Source organism: Manis javanica, chromosome 12 (genome assembly GCF_040802235.1).
Source record: "Manis javanica isolate MJ-LG chromosome 12, MJ_LKY, whole genome shotgun sequence".
In the NCBI taxonomy this organism is placed as follows: domain Eukaryota; kingdom Metazoa; phylum Chordata; class Mammalia; order Pholidota; family Manidae; genus Manis; species Manis javanica.
The window spans coordinates 50,158,774-50,172,259 of NC_133167.1; the positions used below are offsets into that span (position 1 = coordinate 50,158,774).

Genomic DNA, 13,486 nt, shown 5'->3' on the forward strand with positions numbered 1-13,486 from the left:
CACTGCCCATTATGCTAGCAAAGTAGTAAGTCTGCTAATACCACTTATGTGTGAGGAGGCAGAACATCAGAGTTGTGGTAAGAAAGTAGATTGATACCCCCATTGTGGAAAACAATTGGGAATTGTCCAATAGAGTAGAAAGTGATCATATTCCATCTCTCATCAATTATATTCTATTTATTCTAGAGAAATTCTTGCACTTCACTCAAGTAATACTAAACATGTAAAGACCATACCCTATGTTCTCATAATAGCAACAGCTGTTAAGCACCCAAATTCCCAAATGCCCATTGACAAGAGACTAGGTATATATACTGTGACTTTTCTCTACTAGTTCTATGGAATATATTACAGCAGTGAAAACAAGTGAAACATGAGATACAGACATCACCTTGAAGGAGAACAAATTTAATTATTAATCTAAAAGCAAATTGTGAAAGAAGAGCAAATTTTTCCATGTATGTTAAAATTAAAAAATAAACACTGTACGTGTGAAAGTGTGATGGAATTTTGAATAAAAGAGTAGAAATAAGCACAAAGTTTTTACTGGTTACTTCTGGAGAGAAGGTAGGAAGGAGGTGAAAATGGGGACAGGTACCTGGTAAATATCCTAAACTGATATATAATTTATAATGTTAATTTTCTCATGTAGAATGTTGAATAAAAATCTGTTCATTTTATTATTCTTTAACACATATATTTATGTTTTTTGTATCTTTAATAAATTCAATATATTAAAATCTCAATAAACATTTTATGAAGATTAATAAATATATAAAAAAATGATCAATTAAAAGACTGAAAAATCAGATAGGGTGTTGATAGAAAAGTGTGTTTCAGATTCTGTCCTCAAGAAAGTTAACATTATGTTTACAGTATGAACTCTAGGAAGAGAATTATGACTTAGAATCCTTTCCTAGTGGGTATCTTCCTGGCCTTGATAGTATATTTCCCCAATTCCGATTTCTATTCTTAATACAGTATATAAACACATTTCGCTCTTGTAGAGTACTGGTGATGCAGTTTTTCCTAGAGAAAGACTGCTGTCTCCATTCTGGCTCTCATGTTTCCAGTCTGGAAAATTTCTGATGAAATCTTACAGATAAAAGCAACATTAGCAAAAATGAATTTGAACATAGGTGTAACTTTTGAATATCAATGACAGAAATAAACATATTGCAAATACAGAGTTTTATAAAACTTCCATGAAAAATACATTATTTTTGGCAATCCAGGTAGGCAATTATCTTGCAAAATAAAATTTTATGGTGACATTTTAAAGAATTTCTCCTAATAGAACTTCTCTTACAAGTGGTTAATTGTAGCTTTGAATGAACAGGTTAGCATTTAAAATTGAAGGTAAGTTAGTTTATGAAACCAGTTACACCCATACTCCCTTTTTTAATGTACAATTTTTACTTCAGTAAGTGATTTAGAGGATATAAAGTTCTTGGAAAAACAAACGTTTATAAAAATTCTAATACAGTAAGATTTCCTACGGGTCCCATGTCTTTCATGCACAGTCACCACTAAAAAATGCAGGAATTCAATGAGATGTTTTTCTCTTTTTTTCCACTTTGACAATTTACTTAAAAATATGGTGATTTCCTAGTCTCTGACACAATTTTCAAACTTAACTATACTGTAACAGGATAACTTACTACATTGATAAATTACATATCTAACTTTGTATTGACTGAGTTGCCAAACATGTTCAAACTGAAAATAATGGGCAATTTTGAGAATTTTTAGATAGAAGAGTTCTTCAAGAATGCTAATATATATTTATTTCCATATTCATCTGGAAACCAACATTTTGGTTTCCTTCTGGTAGGTATTCAATCACGATATAATAGATTACTTTAAATTAAAAAAATAAAATAATCTACACACCCATGGCATGTGTATTTTAAATAATTGACTTTGACTAGGACAATACAAACATAAAAATTAAAAAGCAATCTGTGTGTTAATTCAAATAAGTGAAGAGCTGTTCAGAAAATGGAAATCCATTACTATATTGGCATGAATCTACAACCACTTTCTTTAACATTATTTACTCATTAAGCACTTGCTGCATTAGGTGTCATTAAATTACAAGGTAATAATATATACCCTTGGCCTTAATATGTTTTCTAATTAGAGAGAAAAATAAAAATAAGTAAATATATATGTGTATGTGTGTGTGGGCATATACATATATATATGATATAAAATAAATACAACAAACTATGTCAACTTCTCTTCATTTAAGTCATAGTGAAACTAAATTCTTTCCCTTGGCCTTCCATTCATCCATGCTTTTGCAGAATAGCTTATTCTGTTTATTATAACCACATCCTCTAGCACAACCACCTACTGAGTAGCTCCCCATCCAATCAAAGTCTCTGCAGCAGACTGTCTTTGCCTCCTATATAGCCTTAACTGCTTTACAGGTTCCTGCTGCACTTCGCATATCCTTCCCTTACACAGTTTCTGTGCCTGAATGATGATTTGAATATAGGTTGAAAAGTGTTCATCCTTTACATAATCTAGCACTTAATGAGAATTTAAAAATAAGGTAACTTAATTGTATAAAGACCTACATTTCTAATAAATAACCTCTACTAGATTCTAAATTAATCATAGAATTAAAATTGAATACTTTTCAGATAAAGAGATTTCTGCAAGTTTGAGATTTGAGGTAGATTTTACCTCTCAAAATCTAATAAGCAGGAGCTTATGTTAACAGACAAAATCCCTGGACTCAAAAGAAGAACTGGATTCAGTGTTAAGATTCCTGTATTGCTCCCTGTCTGATCTTTAGACAATCTTTTAATTTCTCTAAGTATTCATTTCCTAAATGGTAAAAAGGGATAGATTTCTTCCCTACTTAACAATAGGATTATTATAATAAAAAGAGATAAATACAGTGAAGTCACTGGGCAAGTAAAAAGAATTATACAAATGTAGAGTGTTAATAAATTATGAAGATGGAAATTTAATACAGTATGAATATATCAAACAAAGAAATGGCCTGGTGTCTCAGATTTCTTAAGGAAAAAAATGTAGAAAATACAAGCTGCATGCATGAAGATAGGGAAGAATGATGCATTTCAACTACATAGTGATAAAATGGAATTTTCCTAAGGATTAAATTTGGAAATACAATGAATATTTTATGTCATTTTGTGAAATTCTTGCTTTGTATAAATATTAGAAAAGTATTTCTCTCTATATAAAGTATTTTAAAGACCAGAAAATTCTCTCCCAATATCCAGTTCTCATCAGCTAGTGGGAAACATAGGCCTTCCAAAGCTGTAATGTGCTCATTTGTTAAAAGTCACTTGAATTCTTCAAAATATCAGGTTGCTTCAATAGAAAATAATTTTGCCAATGAAAAATGAACTTCCACAAATGCTTATTTTTCAATATTTAGTCATTGTAAATTATACATAAACATCTAATAAACACCTTCACTGAAACAGAGTTGATAATTTAGGACTATATTAAGTAGATAAATATATAAAAGAATTAAGAACATAGTAGAATATGCACAAGTTATAAGTAAGCATGGCACTAAAGTTCAGCTCACAGACATCAAAACTTTATCTTTATTTACTGTTTAATCTCTAGAATCTGATTATTTAAAAATGCTGTTTAGAACATTTTTGAAGTCAGAACACAAATTAGTTAAATATATGATCTTGTTTTAGTGATAATATGTGAATCAAGAATCATTGGTGATAGCTTTTATGGAAGTACCTTTTAACATGACATCTAGCTGACAATAGTTGAGCATAAGCATAACTTGCTATCTAGAAATAATTATAGCACTTTTGCAATTCCCTTTTAAAATCAAAGTGAAAAGATTAGTTATGTTTGCCTTTGGCAGGGTGAGGGGGTGAAATGAAATGCAATTCAAGATCAAATAATCATTACAAATTCCACAGACCAATGTACCATCAACAAATTATAAGAACTAAAGTGTTGGTGCACTATGTTTGTTATCTGTCCAGTACCTACTACATATATTTAGAAGACCTGGGCTTGAGTTTCTTCTGAACCAATATTAATTGCAATTATGGGTAAAAACTTTGATGTTTCTGAACCAGAAATTTCTCATCTAAAGAAAGGTAGAATATACACCCTAAAAGATCATTTAAAACACAAACACAATTAGCTTAGGATATGTTGTAGTTATGAAAGATTGCTTGTTATTAAAAATTGTTTTAACTTTGTGTGTGTTTCTAGTTAATGCTTTTAAAATGATGATATACTCGACTTTGTAAAAGATAGTCTGTTTTAAGAGGAAATGTCTGGAGAAATGAATGGAATTGCTTTAGCAGTTATTTTCTTGGCTGCTTTGTTATGCATCATCATCTTTTATTTCTATATCCACATTCAGCATCCCCCCACCAAGTTTTGTTTAATTAATTAGGACATATTGTTTGCCATAAAATATCCTAGGTCATAGAGAATATTGAGAAGTAGAGATGAAACAAAACAAAACATGCCTGACCACTTAGAATTTATAGAACAGTGAGGGAGACAACAATTAATTAAGGAATCACACAAATAGTTGTTAAACAGCAACTATAATCAATATATGTCTGTAACTATTAAATAAAATATTATTTCTCATGGAATCTGACCTGGCTAGGAAGATTAGAGAAGGATACCAGAGGACAGAATATTAGAGCTGAGATTTACTTGATTTCTAGCAATTACATAGGTAAAAATGAGTGGAAGGTAAAGAGATGAGTATTCCAAGTAGAACAGCATGAGCAGGCTTCCTGAGCCAGGGAAAGCTGTACTGCGTTTGAGGGACTGAATGATTGTGGCCAGAGCGTGACAAGCCAGGGAAAGAACACTACCCAGGGAGACTGTTTTACTCTATTACAGTGTTCCATATTATTCTAACTCAATTACACCTCTCAATCTTAGGAACTAATTCCTGCCAGTCATTCACTTTACATTAATTACTTGGCTTCATTTCTTGGACACTGTGGTTACAGACCAATATTAAATCTTCTACATTGAGTGACTTCTCAATATAGCTTTTGTATCAAGAAGGGAAGCAAAGACCTATTCAGTCTCTTCTCCACGCTCGCCACCCCTCAACCCATACCAGTGCACATATACTTTATTTAGGACTTCCTTAACTTTACATCATGCTAGTAGGAGTACATTATTGCTGTACAAAACTCATTTATTAAAATGCAATATGTTTTATCTGCCTGTCTCTGAAGAGCAGATGGCAAAAGATGGCAAACTTGTGTCTGTGAGGAAAGAATGCACACTTTTGCTTATACCTGCAGCAGGTGATCAAAGAATATGACTTAACACAGAGTCTATACACCCACTGGAAACTCTCTTGTGTCATATGTACTGCTGTTTTTAGTGAACTTAATTACCCTTGAAACCAGCTCATCTTCAATGATCTCTGTTATCCATGGAAATAGTGTTCTTTTCATGAGAGAAAATTCGAGATGGCTAGTTCTAAACTTGCATGCTTTCTGAGTAGCTTCACCAGCTGGAGGAGTATAACAAAGATTCTAAGAGTTCTACTAGGTTTGTGAGACTTTACTAATTGGAAAACAGCCAACTGCATCATCTTTGATGACTTCTCACTGAAGTCCATTCTCTGCTTTCCTGGTTACACTCTGCATGCTTCTAAGGTTACATCATTTAACTTCAAACCATGGCGAGAACAGCGCTCCAAGTTAGATCTTTACTGAGTACAGAATTTCTCTTAAAATTGTGAAGTACACAAAATTCTTCTTCAGTGATCCTGTCATACATTATCTGCAGAATTTAGATTTTTAATGATATTTTCTCCCTTGCTTTTAAGCCTGAGCACTGATGCTGTTCCTTATCAGCACTCTTTATATATTATTTTTGAATTTCAAACTTATTTTTTTATTTTTGTTTTTTAGTATAATCCAAGGTTTATTTTTGTGATTGCTACATTGACTCCTTGAGCAACTCAACAACTGGGTCTCCGTGTGTATTCTCAATGCCTAGTGCATATAGTAGGTGCTCGATAATTGATCAGTGAGTGAATGAATGAAGAAGGGAATACAGGAATGATATAAGGACTCAAAGTGAATTTTTGTAGTATAGTTTGGGCTTTCATGTGAAGCACACCATAAGCCTTTTCTCAAAGATATGAAAAGCTAATGAAGTCAGATCAGAAAATTCAAACCCCTGTAGAGCAAAGCAGAGCCACCCAGCTGGGCAATTCCCGAATTTCAACCTTTTTTATCCCCATTTACTGATTGAATATCTTCTATAAGGAAAAGCTTGCTCCAAGTTTGTTTCAGAATGGTCTTGTTGATTCTTAATTAATCAATGAGTTATAATTCTTTACTAGTATTATTTATTTTGATACTCAAATTGTCCCAGGTTTGGCCAGTGGGCTCCCTTTAAATGGCATCTGTGTTCTTTGACATGCCCTTATTAATTTCTGCATGCTGCCTTGCTTTCTGTCACTACAAAGAGATTCTAGGCATATCTTTTACTTTTCCTGTGTTCAGCCAAAATCATCTGTTTCTCAGAATAACAATTGGTTAAGGCAATAGTCATTAATGGATGCTAAAACTAGTGGTGAAAGTTTGAACATTAACTGGATATTTACACTGCCTCAAAGCTCCCCCCATAAGCATCCTGCCACAAGGTGCTTTCAGTTACAATGGGAAAATTGTAATTTTACAATCAAGAAAACTAGCAGACACCATCTTAAGGGACCAAAGCTGGACCATCACCAGTAAAGGACAAGACATAATCATGTTCCTCCTGATACAATGCACAGAAAAGGATCCAGCATCAGAAATGTGGTACTTCAAATATATATACACACACATATATATAAAATCATTAGGAAATAGCGTATAAACTATGCCTAAGAGATATTCTACAAAATAACTGACCTACTCCGAAAAATCAATCTTATGACACCTGAAGAAAAACAGAGAAACTCTTTTATAACCTGGTATTGTTGTGTTTTTTTATTTTTTGCTTTTTGCTATACAGTATATTGGGCAATCTGATTAAATGAAATCTGATTAAATGCTAAAGATTACATACTATCTTACAATGTTAATTTTCTGATTAGGATAACTGGACTCAATTTATGTTAATGAGTGTCTTGATTTTGGGAAATAAGACAATAAAGCATTTAGGGATAAATAGCACCTTGCTGTAACTTCCTTTCAAATTATTAAAAAAATCTATCTTGAGGGTAAATATGGGAAAATATTAACATTTCATTAACTTAGGTAAAGACTATACAGGAAGTCTTGTATTACTCTTACAATTTTTCATAACCCTGAAACTGAATATTCTACTAGTACAATCAACTAAAAATACAAAGGAAAATATTTAAAGTCAATATTTTGCAGAAGTGTGATTGCTACTTGGAATGACATGTCCTGTGGTATTGGGCATCCCAGAAGTGATCTTGGTTGTTGCTGCTGTTTTTGTTATTTTCTTTAAAGAAGTAACAATCTTCAAAGACAGCTAATCATTAATTCCTTTAATATTTTTTATAATTCTATTGACCAGAGAACTTATTTAAATTTTATGTGTTTTAATTGAACAATATTGGAAATACAGGGAGATTATAAAAAGAAGTTTAACAAACTCAGAAAATAAAATATTTGGAGTAGGTGACAAATTAAAAAATGAAAGAAAGAAGAAATCACTGCCTACTAATTGATCCAGCATTTACTGACAGAAGGACTTTTGTTATTAATCATTCACAGTCCAACGTTGCAAGGCTTTAGAAAAGTAATTTAAGATCAACTTAAATAAGGTTACATTTGTCATTAGACTTTCTTCTTCCACTAATAATGGGGTGTATTATTTTCTACTTAGCTTTATCTCTCTATTTGTTGGGACCTAATGATCACTGATGATTCTTTGCAGAGAATCTGCAAAAAAAGTCATTTCTGAACTTTAACAAAAAGATTTAGAACATTTTTTAACATATTGAGGAAAATATCTAATTCATTAATTTTTTTTCTTCTATAGTTCTGAATATTTCTATAAGCATTGCCAGTCATGAAATGGAATGTGAGTCACACGTTCAGTACTTTGTACTTTAGTATATAATTGGAGGGTTTTCTACACAAGTTAGTATAACAAAAAATATAAGAGACTTTTAGAAAAATTTTTTAAAGAAATCCTTAGGAAACTACAGAACTAAAAAAAAAAAAAGGAAAAAATGAAAATCAGTCAATACAGTAAGTACCAGAGGTAATTATATAATAGCAGAGCTATTAAAAAATTAAATTTATAAGTATTACATACTACCCTACATGGCTCAAAATAGGCTCATATCCTCTTGTGGCTATGTGTACAATAAATATTAATATACTCTGTGTTAACTGTGACTGATTACTCTTCCTTGGTTATTTTACCCTGTACAAATTTAAATATTAATTAACTAATCCTAATCTCTTTAGAATGCAACTGATAATTCGTTTTGAAATTATACAAGTATAACTTCTCCTAACATAAATCAAAGATACTTTATATCACCTTCGTTCCATGTGTTTAGTTTTATGTTTTTTTGTTTTGTTTTAATTTATAAACAGATGTTAGTTGTTGGTATAATTAAAAATTCACTGCATCCTTATAGAATTAAGTATTCAAATTCAAATATGTTTATATGCATTTTATATTCTACCCTACAGATTAAGAGAATGAAACTTTTGCCAGGAGCTTTTCTTCAGTCATTTTCTAGTTCCCTTCTAACTCCACTAGGTCGGGTGAAACTGTTCCGTAGTGCACACCGTGAGGAAACACCATGCTCTCCCAGGATTCTCTCTCTTCACCATACTGTTTGGCACAGTTTGTTTCCCCTCCATTGTCACAACCATACTTTTCTTAGGTTTTAGCTGCTGGGGAATCCTAGTTACCCAGTCAGTGTATGAGAGCTCTTGCTGTGTCCATCAGGCCGATGTTATTTTTGACTAAAAATACCCTGCTGACTCCTACTCAGTGCAGATTCGGGCTTACTGAGAGAAATGCTCTGTAAATAGCAGCATATGATGATGGATCATGGAACTTAAGGTGGACAAGGAAGGATATAAACTAGAAGGGCCAGAGTTAAAAATGACATCTCAATAGAATCAATATATTAGCTATTTCTAAAAGGTCTAAATATTGTTAAAGATATTAAGGAGAGTGAGCTCAGGGAAAGAGAGAGGAAAATGTGGTTGGGAGAATGGGATTTCAGAGGCCATACAGCAAGTTCTAGCAGTAGGAATTTTCAGGGTGTGGCAATGGGGGAGGGTAGCTAAGAAAAAGTGGTAATCAAGTAATTGAGAAATGAGTCAGTCATAAATAGCAAGCTTAAGATGTTTAGGAATGTGATGCTCTGGAATATAAGAGAAAAGTAACACTGGAACAACAACAGGGATCAGGGATAGGATGACTGACTTGCAGTTTGATAACTTAAAGTCTCTGTCTCCAGATCCCCACCGTCCTGGGCAAACTGGAACAACAGTTGGTTATCTTAGGTGAATGAGGTGTGAGACCAGGAGTGAAGTTAGCAGTTCCTTAAGGACCAAAAATTTTGTAGGGAAAAAGAAGGTATGACTGTCAGGAACTGGCAATGAAAGTGAAGAAGGAATCCTCTCTCTCCTGATATGTCTGACAAAACAAAACAATGCTGAGAAGGCCAGGGAAGGGGTTTTTGTAGAGGATAATGAGGTTTAGTTAACAGGGCTATGCAGGGATACACTGTGACAGGGTTGAAGATGAAGTGATTATGCTAAAAGAGCAGAAGTCAGTGAGTCCATAATGCAAAAATATTGGAAAGAGAGAAAGGGATGGAGGACAAGGAGAGACCATAAATGAATTTATGGAAAACTATGAGGTTTAAGTTCAGATGATATAAAATGAGCAGAATGATAGATGATGACTTACATGGTAACTGAGATAAATAGGGAGAAGCAATGGAATTATTACTATACAAAAATATGGTCCATACAACTATGGCCTGGAATGTTTTATAAGTGTATAGATTTCTGGGCATCTACATGCCGCTCTGCACAAGATGGTATTTCAGCAATACTGAGCAGTCCCTCCAACTTCCCCTGACGGTGTGACCAGAGAAGAGGGGCTATTCCACGGTGCTGGGAGGAAGCTGCTGTCTCGGTGTTGCTGACATCCTCCCTTGCTGTAACCTCTGTCTACTACTTGGACTGAAGTCCACCTGCCATGCCATACCTGCTTGCCTGGTGTTTAGCATTGTGCTAATGGCAGATTTCCAGGGCTGTGTTCTACTTGCTCCTACTTGATCTTTAGGATCTGATCCACAAGAAGTTGCTGCACAGATATTTGTCTTTTTTTCTTTACCTGTCCAGCTGATGTTGGAAACAAAAAACAAAAATAAGCAGCCCATGTTATAATATGCTCTTTAAAATATCATTTTAAACAGCAGAGATCTCACAAAACTTTAATTTGTGAGTGAAACTGAAAAAGCCTTGGCCTTCACATACTTAGAATGACTTTTATATGTGTATTTCCATCATTCATCTAAATGCCATAAGGAAACTATTGCTGTTGTATGGTTGATTCAGCTTTTAGCAGCTTTGGAATTTTGCTTTGAAAATGAATGCTAGGAAAATAACTTCAAATAACTACTGAATATTTAGCAATGTTGATTTTCATGGTCCTTACATATTAGGTAGAAAAAGTGCTTGTTGATCTAGCTGCTTCCAGAGCATTATTACAAATTCCTTCTCACATTATCCTGTATGTACGTGGTATCCACACTTGAAATTGCCTGGACATTTATATGCTTACCTTTTTCCTATTCGATACCACAAAATCATTTACTGACAAATTAGGTTGACAGACTTTTCCACTAGCTGATGGTAAGATTAAAGAGCAATTGGTCAATAACAGGAAATAAAACTTATTAGAGTCATCACTATTTTATTTTTATTTTCACGAAAAGAACAAGTCCCTGGTAGACACTAGATTGAGAGAGAGCTTAATATAATTATGTACCTGTGAAATTATTACAGCTTTGGCAGAAATGCCTCTGGGAAATTTAGCAACTCAATTAATGTCAAAGGATCTTTTATGCATTTTAAAAGTAGAGAACAAATCCATTAAAAAACCTGCATACACTAATATTTTTGCATTTTAAAATTACTTTCCCCTACCCTCCTACACTGCTGATAGGAATGTAAGCTAGTTCAACCATGTGAAAAGCAATATGGAGGTTCCTCAAAAAACTAAAAATAGAAATACCATTTGACCTGGGAATCCCACTCCTTGGAATTGTATTCCAAAGAATACAACTTCTCAGATTCAAAAAGACATATGCACCCCTGTGTTTATTGCAGCACTATTTACAATCGCCAAGATATGGAAGCAACCTAAGTGTCCATCAGTAGATGAATGGATAAAGAAGAAGTGGTACATATATACAATGGAATACTATTCAGCCATAAGAAGAAAACAGATCCTACCATTTGCAACAATATGGATGGAGCTGGAGGACATTATGCTCAGTGAAATAAGCCAGGTGGAGAAAGACAAATGCCAAATGATTTCCCTCATTTGTGGAGTATAACAAGGAAGCAAAACTGAAGGAACAAAATAGCAGCAGACTCAAAGACTCCAAGAATGAAGTAGTGGTTACCAAAGGGGAGGGTTGTGGGAAGGTGGGTGGGGAGGGAGGGAGAAGGGGACTGAGGGGTATTATGTTTAGTACACATGGTGTGGGGGATCACGGGGAGAACAGTGTAGCACAGAGAAGGGACATAGTGGATCTGTGGCATCTTGCTGCCCTGATGAACAGTGACTGCATTGGGGTATGGGTGGGGACTTGATAATATGGATAAATGTAGTAACCACACTGTTTTTTCATGTGAAACCTTCATAAGAGTGTATATCAATCATACCTTAATAAAAAAAATTTCTTCCCCCTAACTCCATATTAGAATACACATGATAGACTGTATATATATATATACACAGAGTATATGAATAAAGCATTGATTTTTAAATAACTCCTTAGAAGTCTAAATTGACTATCTCTCAAAATGGTGACATCTCTTTCTGGGGAGAATTTTGTGTTGCCCAGAGTTTGGACATTAGCATTAAAATTTCAGAAGTTTACTGTTTCAGATGTTTGATAGTTGATATACAATTTTCAGAGACAGACTTGAAAACCAATCCAAGATAAAGATGTGGAAGAGTAGAATCACATTTTACAAATAACAAAAAATATGGTCAGTAATACTTGTAAGAACATGGCTAAAACATGTTCTAACTTAATGGAGTTGTGTGGAAAACATTATAATACAAGTAACAATATGTATGGTTAAATTAATAAATTTAACTGCTCACAGAACCAGGATACTTGTACGTAAGTGATGAATATAGTTTCTTCCTATGGGAAGCAATCTTCCATGAGAAGTCAATTCATAATCTAAACATAAATTGAGGTCTAAGAAATCAGAACACTGGGCATCTGTTAGATAAACTGAATGTGTTTAGGATAACACAGCAGGTGACTCCCTCTCTCTAGAGGGGTGGCCTTATCAGTAGGAGGTGTATCTATTGACAAAGGTCCCCTCCCTTCTAAACGTTTCAGACTGGTGGCCTTTTCTAAATTGCATGGTTTTGCTTTATCACTGAAGTTCCTCTATACTTCTATAAAAGAGAAATTCTGTGACCTTCAGTTGTTAAGGAGACTTCTTTAAGATAGCCATTTTCCATGTTGATTACTAGAAAGATAATTTAAAATAAGTTATTGATCCCCCTTAAGTCTTTTTTTCTTGTCCTTACTTCCCCCTCCAGCTACTGTCCCATTCCTCTCCCTCCTTTTGAGGAAAACTCTGCAAAGCTATTTTACATTGTTTGCTGTCTTCAGTTTCTTTCCTCCCAATTTCTGACCAGGCTTTTGCTCCTACCATTTCACTGAAAATGCTCTAAATCTTCATTTGCCTCCAGTGTCAGTTCTCTGTGCTCCCCTTACTTGACTCAAGGACAGTATTTAATACACATGATTTCTATCATTCACAAAACCATTTGTTTCCCTGGACCCCACATTTGCCTTGTTCTCCATCTGCACAGCCTGCTCCTTTTTACTTTCCTTTGCCTCTTCCCCCAAATTCCCAGACCAGTTTTTATCAGTCATTGTGCATCTCATACTCTCTATTCTTAAATACACACTCTTTTCTTAATGATCTCTTTTATTATTATGACATCAAAATAAAAATGACTCTCAAACAAATAATCAGCCAGAACTCTCTTCTAAACTCCAGACACGGTATTTAAATGCTTAACTGACAACTTCACTTGCATATCTAAAACGAATATCACATTTCAGCTAGACAAAATTAAATTCCTAAAGATCCCCCTGCCACCCATCCTCTTTCTCTCTCTCTCACTCTTCAAATCATTAAGAATTCTAGGCATCTACTTAGGGGGAAAAAATGGAATTAATTTTGATTCTTCTCATTTCCTAATACCTCAC

General features: G+C 33.9%; 1 long non-coding RNA gene across 1 annotated transcript in view; it reads right to left on the reverse strand.

The window, feature by feature from the left end:
- Window positions 1-13,486, reverse strand: part of LOC140844760 (uncharacterized) — a 733,388-nt gene that overhangs the window by 2,262 nt on the left and 717,640 nt on the right. The window lies entirely within an intron of this gene.